The sequence below is a fragment of the Nannospalax galili genome, unplaced genomic scaffold, assembly GCF_000622305.1.
Source record: "Nannospalax galili isolate Female #2095 unplaced genomic scaffold, S.galili_v1.0 scaffold72, whole genome shotgun sequence".
In the NCBI taxonomy this organism is placed as follows: Eukaryota; Metazoa; Chordata; class Mammalia; order Rodentia; family Spalacidae; genus Nannospalax; species Nannospalax galili.
In genome coordinates, this window is record NW_008336933.1 from 10009840 (window position 1) to 10022459 (window position 12620).

A 12620-nucleotide genomic window follows, 5' to 3' on the forward strand; every position below is an offset into this window, starting at 1 on the left:
GTTGGGAACGGAATCCATATCGTCTGCAAGAGCAGCCAGTGCTCTTAACCACTGAGTCATCTCTCCAGCCCCCATTTTTTTAAAGACAGAATCTCTGTAGCTAGCCTGGAACTACCTGCCTCTACCTCACAAGTCCTGGGATCAAAGGTGTGTGCTACCACACCTGGCTAATGGCAGGAATTTAAATAAGCAATTTTGGGAGACTTAAAATGTGAACAGCAGTATTTTATGGCCCAGGCAATGAAGCTCTGCTTCGAGCAGGGAAACTAGTTTTGCCCACTTTTTCCTGGAGCACAACAGAGGCCTCCCTGAGGAGATGAGGTCAGTTATAATCTGGTGAAGTCTGAGGAAACTTCAGCCACAGACTTCTCCACTTGACCATGTCTTTTCAGTAGTATATTACTTGAAATTGTCTAAGGCCTTAATACAATTTCCATTGTAGTCTCAGCATTGTGGTTGATAACAACACTGTAGGGATAGAGCTACAACTCAGAAGGTGTTCACTGCCTTCAAGTCCAGACCACAGCTATGGTGTACTGCTATGATTCTTTTAATATTAATTTTAGACTAGTATGCCAAGCACTGGGTTTCATCATGACATCTTAATGTGTGTTATACTTTGTTTTGTTCCCATTCCCCAACAATCTTTCTCACTTAAAATATATTATTATTTTTATTTTGTGTATTTGAGTGTATTGCTTGCATGTGTGTAAGTGCACCCATGTTGTGCAATGCTTGTGGAGGTCAGAAGAGGGCATCAGATTCCCCTGGAACTGGAGTTATGGACAGTTGTTAGCCACCATGTGGGTGCTGGGAATTGAACCCTGGCTCTCTACAAGAGAAGCCAGTGATCTTAACCACTGAGCCATCTCTCCAGCCCTTCCAATTAAGCTCTTGTGACTGCTAGAGGCACGTGTTCTCAGTGTTTGACCAGCGTGCCACATGTCACGTCTGTTTGCCTAGCTGCCTGTATTTGTACTGAAATTGAGCCATTTGGATGCAAATTTAGACAGAGCCAAACTGAGGTTTGATGAATTTAACCGAGACAGAGCTGCTCAGAGGACTGGATTGCTGGTGAAGAGATTACTGTTCCTCTGAACAGTCCTCTCTGCTCTGTCTCCTCTCATTCTAGCTTTTTTTTTTTTTTAAAGTGTGAACTTTTTAATTTAATTAAAGTATTTTTATAATTTTTATTCAGTTTGTTCTTTGGCAATCTCATGCACATATAAAGAGCATTCTGATCACTGTAGTCCTCACTACCCTTCTAAGCTCCCTTCTATCCTTACTGTGCCCTCCTCCCTACAGTACCCTTTCAAATCCCCTCCCTGCCAAGGTATTGGCTCCTGATGGGCTCTGGAGGAGAGGCTGTTGAGGTGCTCACCAGGCTCCAGTTCCAAAGCCAGGGTCACACAGACCATCCTATCTTTTAATCCACCCTGAGGCCACAGCTTCCTCTGTGCTTGGTAACAGTGCAGTCCGCAAATGCCCTTTTTTTAATTTTTATTTTTTTAAGTCACAGACATTGGTGTTAGGTTTCTCACATGGTAACTGGAAGAGATTTGTCTAGCATAGTATGGAATACCAGTGAGCAACCAATATTTCAAATTTAAACAAGTGTCCTTCTCACAATACATTGTAGCTTTTGAAAGCACCAAACTGGGCTGGAGAGAACGCTTAGCGGTTAAGAGCACTGAACTGACTGATCTTGCAGAGGACCCAGGCTCGATTCCCAGCACCCACATGGCAGCTAACAACTGTAATTCTAGTTCCAGGGGAATCTAACTCCCTCTTCAGACCTCCATGGGTGCACTTACATACATGCAGGCAATACACTCATACACAAAAATAAATAATAAAATAAAAATATTTAAAAGCACCAACCTTTTTGATTTCTATACTAGGCACTGTGATAGTCCATTGAGCAGAACAGCTACAGGGTAGGTTCCAAGAAAACTGAGGGCCAAAGAGGTTAAGGAACTTGAGGAAGGTTATACAGCTAATAAAAGACAGAGCAGGGGTCAGAGTCCAGGTCGACTTCCTCCAAGCCCAGTAAGGATGGTTAGCGTGTCTTTTGTACATTATTGGAGACTTCATAATATAGCGAGGTTTGCCAAAGATCAAGCAACCACAGAGAGGGATGGAGCCAGAGCTGAGCTAGATCCTTAGCTTCCGAAGTCTTATGGCTATGTCATACATGGTGGTCTCTTTTGTGAAGAGCAAAGTGCTAGTTGCTATTGTTGCTGAGGTAGAGAGCTCTGAGTTTGTCTATCAGGCAGGTAGAAGTTTAGGTCTGGAGCTGTAGCAGCTCGGAATGCAGCAGAGAGAAGGTTCTAGGAGCCTGTTTGGCTCAGCTTCAGGGAGTGGGTGGCACTCTGGGCTTGATGATGGCAGCTAAGGTGGTCAGACTAAGAATAGTGGGAGCTAGTGCAGAAAAAAAAGGGAGCAGGTGCCAAAGGGTGGTGTTGCCTAGAATTGGGTTCAGAGAACTGCAGAGCATCGTAAAAAGAAATGACCATCCTGTCATTCTCCTGTTGAGTTCCTGGACTGCAAGTAACTAAGATCCATCCCGTCACAGAGTATGGAGCAGACTCAGTGTCCAGGTATTCACTCTCTACAAGCCTCCTGGGGAGGCGCAGTGACCTACTATACTGAACTCAGAGAGGTCGAGAGGGCCTAAGCCTTGAGGGACACGCAATTATTTGGTGGCTAATGTGGTAGGTGTCTACACTTTGTTTTCTGCTCATCACTGTGTCTCCGTTTCTTCATGCACAGATCCTATGCTCCAGACTGACATGAGAAGTGGACATGTGATCCTGACTACAGAGACTGTTTCAAGAGGTTTAACTGGGCTGAGTCAGGCTGAGATAATCAGAATCTTCCCTGGGCTTCTTTAAAGAAAGGATTTGCTTTCTGACTGAAGAGCTGAAGAGGACATGAGTCAGAGCTGCTATGTCATGAGTTATTGTGTGATTTTTCCCGGGGAGATGTGAACAGTCATTTATTCATGCCAGATAGGGTACCGGCAACAGTTCAAAGAAACGATTCCAACCAAGTCTAAGTTGGTGAACTGCATTGGCTTACAGGAGCATGGGTGAGGGGTTACCTACAAGAGCGTGGGTGGCTCAGGCAGCTGCCTAAGAAAGCCCAGCCCTGCCTGAAGCTCCCTGCACAACCTGCAGATAAATGCTCTAAAGAGTCTCCTCACCCCCTAGCATTACTCTTCTGCGCATACAACTTCAGGGAGGGGCCTTGGAGCCTCAGATGTTTTGTGAACTTCCCAAGTTTTATAAGCATCTCTCTTCTTACCAAGGGGGGATGTTTCATTTGGGAGGAAATAGCTTGACCCCGTGGAGTAGCTACTTTGGCTGAGTGATAGACACACACAGAAAAACCGAGACCAGAGCAGGACTCTGAGCCCCACTTGGTCACCTCAGGTTCTCTCCATCCCTGCCTGCCTTTCTTGTGGTTTGGTCCTTCCTTAGCAGGGATTTCTGCCCCTTTTAGCCATAAGAAGCCCAACCAGTTCTGGGAGAACTTGGGTTGTATTAAATGTTGTGAAGAACATAGAATTAAAAGATTTGGAAGGTCTGTTCTGAGCAGGAAGAATGAAAGGAGGTCAGCCCATTACCTGGGGGAAATGGTGAGGCATCGGGCCATCTGATGTTAGGAAGAAGAAAAGAGTCCAAATCACCACCATCTTTCATTTTCTGAGCAAGAGTCTTCTTCACATTGGGAAGGCAGAAATGAAGGACACTGAGATCCAAGAGAAGTGAAGAGACAGCAAGAAAGGGCCACTGGCATTTCAATCATCTTACCCCAAGCCATGATGGTCATGCAAGTGGTGTGGTTATCTTTCCATGGGATTTGGAGCCCTGGGAAGACACGCTATAAAATTAGGTTGAGGACTAGAGCAGTTTTCATGGCACTGGGGATCCAGAGTGGGCTCTTAGATCTCTTAGGGGGAATGCCACACTTTGATTTTAGTAAGGCACTCTACAGAGCTCTTCTGGCATGCTTGCAGTGAATGCTCTGGTCTCAGACAGCCAGACAGGAGAAGGAGGCAGGTTGGCTGGTGGGTAGTACATTGTGAGAATCAACAAAAGAGAATGAACTTTGCATTGGTTAGGATGTGTCTGAGGTGTGTGCAGGACATGCATATGGTGCTGTTCAGATGGCAAATAGAAAAACATGATCTGGAGATCAGGATCAGGAGAGAAGTTGGTGCTCAGGAGGGTCTTGAGCAGAGAGGTGGGTAGTCAGAAAATGAACAAGACCCACCAGGAATTCCTTACATCAGAAGAGAGAAGGGCAGGCTCAAAGCCAGAGTATGCAGGGTAATGTATTTAAGATGGGAAAAGAGCAGGGAGTTGCGGGGGGAGGGAGAGGGAGGAAGTGATGAGAAAGACTGTCTTTGGTTATGGATGAGGATCTTTGGAAAACCTTTTTCAATCAACAGGGAAGTAAAAGTTGAATGAAGAGAGGAAGTGGTGAGAACTATCCTTTCCTTCCCTTCTCACAATTGCTTCCCTCCCTCCCATCTCACCATCTCGTGTGTGTGTGTGTGTGTGTGTGTGTGTGTGTGTGTTCGCATATGTATGTATGTGTGTGTTGAGTGAGTGTCAGGCACTGACCATTTATTTATTTATTTATTTATTTATTTGCTTGTTTATTTATTTATTTAGACAGTGTTTCTCACTGGCCTGGAGCTCCCTAAGTAAGCTAGGCTTACTGGCCAGCAAGCTCCAAGAATTCGTATGTCTCTACCTTCCCTGATCTTTTTAACATGGATTCTGGGGATTGAACTCAGGTCTTTATGCTTGCATAATCTTTACCAACTAAACTATTGTCCCAGCCCCTCATCTCATCTCTTATCAGCCCTTTAACAGCCTCTTAACATGGATCATGCCATTGTTTCTCCCGACTGCCACTCAGGCTTCCGTGGGTACCAGCCTCTATTTCTTACAGCACAGCACAGCACAGCACAGCATGTAGAGGCCTAAGGAAGGACGTGCAATCCCTGCCTGGTATCTTAGTTGGACAAATGCTGACTTAAGGTTTATGCTGATGGAGCCTGAAACCACAGTGGCTTAAAATCAAACACATTTGCCAATTTGGAGGTGCCTGGCAAGGTTGGTGGGAGGCAGAGCTAGCCTGTGACTCACATAGTCAATAAGAATGAAGCCAACAGAGGTTCTGCCACTCCACTGTGTGGCTCTGAGCATTTCATGGTGTCATTCAAACCAGCAGAGAGGGAGTGGGGTGCTGGTGGTGCTCACGCAGAAATCCCTGGATGAATGCCCAGCTGTGGCTTGAGGAGGTGGGATTCGGGCCAGGCCTGGAAGTGGTGTGCATTACATCATTTCTATTACAATCTGTTGGCTAGAATGGAGTTACGTGGTCTGATGTGGCAGGAGAAGCTGGGGTGCAATGTAGTTTGAGTCAGAGGAGGAAGGAAAAGCTGTAGTCACAGCATTCATGATCTTGCAACAGTGGGCCTGTCCACTTTTCTTGATCTCTTTTTCCTATAGTTTGACCTCTTCCAAAGCATGGGAAAGCACTGTTGACTGCTCTCCCATGTATTATACATGTTACAGATTTCGGTCAATTGAGACCATTCCTTCTCCTAAGCCCTCACTGCTAGGGACGTGCCATTTCTTCCAGAGTCTTCCTCAGAGATGCAGTGATTTCCTTCCTTTTGTGATTCTGTCACTCCTTCTCCCTGTTTGTATGATCACAGGCGCAATTAAATGGATTCTTCCATCCTTCCGTAGACATGAACTGCAAACTCATTCAGGACAGCTTAAGTAATACTTATCTTTGCTCACTCTGTAATTATTTTAAATACAGGGTCTATCCTACAAATCAGGATGTGTGGTCTGAGGACTCAGTGTATGGACACTCGAATCAAGGATAAAATATGGCACATCAACCACTTTCAGGAACTTGACATTGGAGAAATATTGAAACTCAGTCACCATTGTTGGTCTGGAATGACTTATAATACAAACAAAGAGAGAGTATTTTAGGGGAATTTTCTTCTTTTTTATTTTTTAAAAAATATTTTATTTATTATTTCTATTTTATATGTTTGAATGTATTGTCTGCATGTATGTAAGTGTACGCATGTCGTGCAATGCCCACAGAAGTCAGAAAAGGGTGTCAGATTCCCCTAAAACTGGAGTTACAGACAGTTGTTAGCCACCATGAGGGTGGTAGGAATTGAACCCAGGTCCTCTGCAAGAGTAACAGTGCTCTTAACTGCTGAGCCATATCTCCAGGCCCCATTCTTTTTATTTTTTGACTTATTTGGTTTTAATTTATGTGTATGAGTGTTTTACCTGCATGTATGTAAGTACACCTACACATGCAATGCCTGTGGAGACCAGAAGAGGGTGTCGTATCCCTGGAACTGGAGTTATACAGGGCTGTTAGCCACCATGTGGTTGCTGGGAACTGAACTCAAGTTCTCTGGATGAGCAGCCAGTGCACTTAACCATTGTGCCATCTCTCCAGCACCCAAATTTTCTTCTTAAAAAAAAATTATGTGTCAGGGCTGGAGAGATGGCTCAGAAGGTAAGAGTGTTTCTTGCTCTTGCAGAGGACTGGAATTCAGTTCCCAGCTCTCACATCAGGCGCTTACAACTGCCTGTAACTCCAGCTCCAGGAGATCAGACACTGTCTTCTGGCCTGTGCAGGCACCAGCTCATACATGGAATATACTCACACAGACAGACACATATACATATAAATAAAAAACTTACAAATTGGGGCTGGAGAGATGGCTCAGCAGTTAAGAGCACTGACTGCTCTTGCAGAGGACCCGGGTTCGAGTCCCAGCACCCACATGGAGGCTAACAACCATCCGTAACTCCAGTATAATAAATAAAATATTTAAAAAATTATGTGTCTATATGTGCACACACACTTGTGAATGCAGGTACCTGTGGAAAACAGAAGAGGATATCAGATCCTCCTAGAACTGGAGTTACAGGCAATCTGGAGCCATCTGACGAAGGTGCTGGGAACCAAACTCAGATCCTTTGCAAGGGCAGTACATACTCTTAACTACTGAACCCTTCCTCTAGCCCCAGAGGGATTTTTGGAAGCATGGTACAGCTGACTGCAGACATTTCCTGAGGTGCTGGTTTACCCAGCTCAGACCCTAACATCATGAAACTTGATCAGCTAAACTGAACTGTTTAGACACATCATTGAAAAAAGACGAACATCAGTTCCTGCAGAAGCCTGATGTTTCATGCTGGCACTGTGGGCTCCTGTGTGACCATTTCAGTTGGACTGCTTTAGAAGGCATGCCTGTGCTCTGAGACGATTTTCAGATGAGCAGTTTTATTTGGTGTTTGTTTTGGTTCATTCAGCAACTGGAAGCCCATTTACAGCCTGGTGGCTGAGGGCCTGGGAACTGCCTGTAAATTATTTTGCACCAGGTGCAACAGGCTCCGGGCCTGTTTTTTGCTTAAATTTGACCCTCCATGTAGAGGCATCAATACAAGAATGGAATTATTTTAATAATAAAAATGTTTGTGAGTGTCTGTCCATTCATGACTGAGGTTTATTGGCATTCATGGCTTGAGCTAAGAAGGAACAAAGGAGAAAGCTGAGCCTGGGCTTAGTGTAAACGGCTATGGCAAGGGGTGTGCTGCCTTGAGCTGGGTTCCCAGGGGAGTGGGCTGGTGTGTTAGGTCCTGAGTGGGCTACTGTCCAGTGGAACAAGAGAATTCTCTAGGCTTCAGGACTGAGGACTCCTCCATGAGACCTGTCATGAAGAAATGTGGTGACAGTGTAGATGAGTCAATATGGGGATAGCCCTGTCGCCAGGTCCCCAGAGAGCCTGGTGTGGGTCTAGCCCAGTGAGAGTGCATTGGGTATTCATTGAAGACTCCCTGCACCCAGTCCAATATCCTGGTTTACCCCCTTCCCAAATTTCTGTCCAACTGACAGTTCCCAAGACATACTTCTGTTTCCTCATTTTGGAATACTTTACTCCCCATGTGTCTGACACAGTTGGAATCCAGAGTACTCTTTAAACCTCTTGAAGAGTGAACAAATATCCTTCTTTCCTTTGTTTTCCTAGGATGTCTTTAACTAATTGTGAGCTTTAAGTTCAGTTTGCTTTTTCTATCTCCTGCTACTACTTTGGGCATTCTTCCTAGCCCTGCCTTCTACAGCTTCTCTGTCCTCAGTGTCTTCCAGCCATCCACCCCTGAGCTTGTCCATTCTCCCTTCATCTTGTCCACCCTCCCGTGTTCAGAGCTGTGACTCTCCAGTCAGAGCTGACCTTTTTGAGCTTCCTAAATTTGATTGTCAAATGAAAAGAAGTTCCTATCTCATAGGCTTGCTGGTGAATCAGGCCGGGGGACACTGGAAGAATCTATCTCAGAGCCTGGCATATAGAGATGTTTACTAACTGGGAGCTTGGTGCAAAGCTCACGGATGAAGCTCAAAATGTTGCTTGGAAACAATGTAACTTGGTTTGGGGGAATCCAGAGATGCTGCTGGTCCTTTTCTGGTATGAGGGTGTCCCCTTGGTGGGTATGGGGAGAGTTTGAGTTCTAATGACATAGCTGTGCAAAAGTCCTTGATGAGGGCACAGATGAGGCCTGAGGTGGCATGACTCAGCTTCATACAAAGAGGGCCACAGATGAACTGGCTTGTCTGAACAGGGGGCAAGCTGTCCTAGATGAGGTACTCAATAGAGGCTTGGCAATACTGAAAGACTGAACCTCTCCAGGGGTTGATGTAAATGACGCTCAGGATCCCTGTGAGCACAGTCATGGCCCTGTGGCTTTCCTTGCAGGGCTCCTAGAGAGCTCAGTGGTTACATGCACTGTGTTACAATGGTGCAAATGATTGCTTTGACTGATGGAAATGATAGCACCCCTCCCATTTTAGGAACGTGGGTTGGGTGTAGGGTGGGGAGGGTGGGAAGATCCTGTCTCTTGGAGATGAGGATTCTGAGACTGAACTGCTTGGAGGAGAAGGACAGGACTAATTGAGGGGACTGGGGCTGCTTGCCCTGGCTGCAAGGAAATGCATAGGAATGTTCTGGCCTTGGAATGCCTTCTGTGCCCTCCAGAGGGATCTGGTTGAGTTCCTTCTGACCAGCTCTCACCTTGGAGTAAAGGTGAGCACAGCAGGTGGGAGGGCTTGCCCAAGGGTAACAGAGATCACACACCTGTCATTGGTGTTTTGTGGGGTGGGGTTGTTATAGGGTGGCCACTGTATTCCCCCAAAATAGCAGCTGGCAGGCACATCATGTGAGACTCTCCTCCTCTGAGGGTCTGTTATAAAGTCCGTGTCATCTGTTCAGCTCTGTAGGGTTCCCTTTGTCCCATGGCATGCTGTGACCCAGAGATCCAGGGAGGGATGATGGCCTGATGCTGGCCCTGAGTTCTTGGCAGTGGGTGTCACAAGTCACCCAACGGGATGCTAAGGCACCATGGCTTTATGTGGCTGGGTTTATATTAGAATGTGGGGACAGGTGGAATGGCAGGTGGAGTTTCCTTTCCCCTTATTTCTCAGGGACGGTATTTTGAACAGAGATGTTAAGTGAGTCAAAAGAGGAGTGAGGATGAAAGTGGTTCCACTGCCAACTAAGTAGTCACTGCTGAGGTTAACTTGGGCTGTGCACAAAAGCCACTCTAAAAATAAGTGGCTTATGGAAACCTGTAAAACAAGCCAGAGAGAGAGAGAAAGAGAGAAAACCTGAAAAACAGGAGAGAGAGAGAGAGAGAGAGAGAGAGAGAGAGAGAGAGAGAGAGAGAGAGAGAGAGGAGAGGATTTTGTAGGAAGAAGGAAGCACAGTAGAGTAGGTGGGATCTTGGACTGCTCTGAGCTTAGTCCCACTTTTGTCACTTTTCTAGCTGTGTGTGACTTTGGGCCAGCCACTTAACCTCAACAAGCCTCCACCTGTAGTGGCACTGGCTTCCCCAAGGTGTTGGAGTCTATCATTGTAAATGCTGTTAACAGGTTTATAGTATCAAAATTCTCCCTTGTAGGGCAGAGAAGGGAGTTGGGGGAGGGAAAACTAAGGAAGCTTGAAAATGCCACATAGAAAGTTTCTATTTCATAAACTTCCCATATATATGTATATATCTATATATATAGATATATATGCACATGTATGCATTAATATAAAAGTGTTTAATTGGAGTTACCCTACACAGGGGATTATGCTCATCCTGAAGCTGTAGGTTGCCAAATAAAAGCCAAAGTATAGGATACTTCCTCTTGAACTGTTGGTGAGATGTGTCCTGGAGACCCTAAAACAGTACAGGCTATTTCCACTGCCCTTAGTTGCCCACCAGACTTGACCCTATTGCTGACGACAGCGCATATATTAGTCACAGGACATGGAGAAATCAAGTTGGTACTGACTAGGAAGATTTCTCCCTGCTGGCTAACTGTCATAGTACTAGAAAGTGCTATGGAGGCTGCTGGGGGAAAATTCCTCATCTGTTTTCCCCAGCTGTGAACCCTGTGAATTGTAATAATGACCATCATGACAGAATCTGCCCATGGGTACAGTAGTAGTAGAAATGTTATAGGGGTTACCCACTCTCTGATTGGATTTAAGGCTGGCTCCTCAGGAGGAAACTCATACCTGGTACTCTAAATCTGGCCAAGAACTCATTGTTGGGGAGCTCACATCCCCAGGGGTGAAATGTATAATTTTATTCTGCTAAACGGACATACTATCTATAGCGGTTTGAATGAGAATGTCCCTCACGGGCTCGTGTATTTGAACATTTGGTTCCCTGTTGGTGGCACTGTTTGGGGAGGTCATGGGATCTTTTAGAGGTATGGCCTTACTGGAGGAAGCACACCACTGGGGTGGGTTTTCAGTTCACTACCCTGCCCCACTTGCATTTTGGTCTCTCTGCTTCCTGTTTGTCATTGAAGATGTGAACTCTCAGGTTTGGGCTCCTGCTGCCATGCTGGCCTGCTGCCACACCTCCCCACCATGATGGACTCTTAACCTTCTAGAACTAAAACTCAAATAAACTCTTCTTTCCATAAGTTGCCTTGTCATGGTATTTTATCACAGCAACAGAAAACTAACTAATACAGCATCAAACTGCCCTCTAAATTCATATCTCTATACTCATAGATTAGTGTAGCTCTCAGACCTCATCAGAGAATTTTCTTTGTGCAGTAAATGGTGGTTAACACAGAGTCTCATAACTAGTCAAAGTACAGAGAATAAGTGTCCATGAGCCATGGACAGTTGGTGGCTTCTTCTGGGAGGGAGAGTCAATTTCCTTTAAGGGTGTGGAGTTGGGGGAGGAGTTGGGAGTGAATATGATCAAACCACATTGTATGAAATTCTAAAATAAAAAAATTTAATAAAAAAAATAGATGCTCAAGGGCTGGCACGATAGCTCAGTAGGTAAAGGCAATGGCCATCAAACCTAAAGACCCGAGTTTGATCTCCAGGATCCACATGGTGAAAGGAGAGAACCGACTCCTGCATGCTATCCTCTTGACTTCCACATGCATGCAGTAGCATGTGCTTGTGCTCCCCCTCCAAAATAAATACAAAAATAGAAAAAAACCCTCCCCCTTTCTTTCTGGATAATGTAGGCCTTCGCTCTGTAAATGGCCTCTTGTGTCTTCTGCATTGTGGCTCTCTGTCTCTGCATACTGCCATTTGGGTTTACTTCAGGCTGGCTTTGGGGTGGTATGTAGAAGCCTGCTTCCTAAGAGGAACAAGCCACAGTTCTAGGGCTTGTTTCCCTTCCTTCTCCCTCTCCTCCTAGAAGTTTGAAGGCTCATACACAGCTGAAGCTCCATGATTTAGTCTTTGAAGCCCAAAGCCCTGGACTCACCCATTCCTCATTCTGATTCTAATCTAATCCAATCCACCAGCAGAGCCTGCGTTCTGTCTTTTAAGCATGGCCATCCCTGTCTCCTCCATGGCACTTCCCCTCTCTGAGCCACTTCACCCTGGACCAGATAGCTGAAAAAGCTGCTAAATGCAGTTTCCACTCCAGCCCCACCAGCAGCATGTTTTTGAGCAGCAGAGTGACTCAAAATCACTATTGTAACGCCCTCTGACTCAAAGTCATGGTCTCAGCTCTCATTTTCTTTCCTCATCCTTGCCTGTCTTACCCTGCCACACTGTCTTCCATATCTTTTCATGAGCACACTAATGTTCTACCTCAGGACCCCTGTGCTTCCTGACTTCATGATTTTAGTCTTCTCCCAGTCAGCCATGGACCTCCCTCCCACACCCTTTAGATCTTCCTCAAATCTGAGGCCTATGCTAACTATCCCTTGTAAAATAGTGAACCCACCTTCTGTTGGACTCCCTGTTTTATTTTGCTCCATAGTCATCCCCACTGTCTGACATACTTTATACCCTGCATATTTGCCATGTGTGTCTTCCATGTAAATCTCATGAACACAGGGTTTTTCTTCATTTGGTTCTCTGTCCATTCTCTAATCACTCCCTTTCATACTGACCTGGAGAATGATACTTTTTTTCTTTTGTTTGGAAGAATTTGTATTAACCTGGGATGACTTGTTCATTGAAGTCTCTCCTGTAGATCTGGGCCTCATGCCTTTCTGTGCATATGTAGAAATAATGTTCTAATTACCCT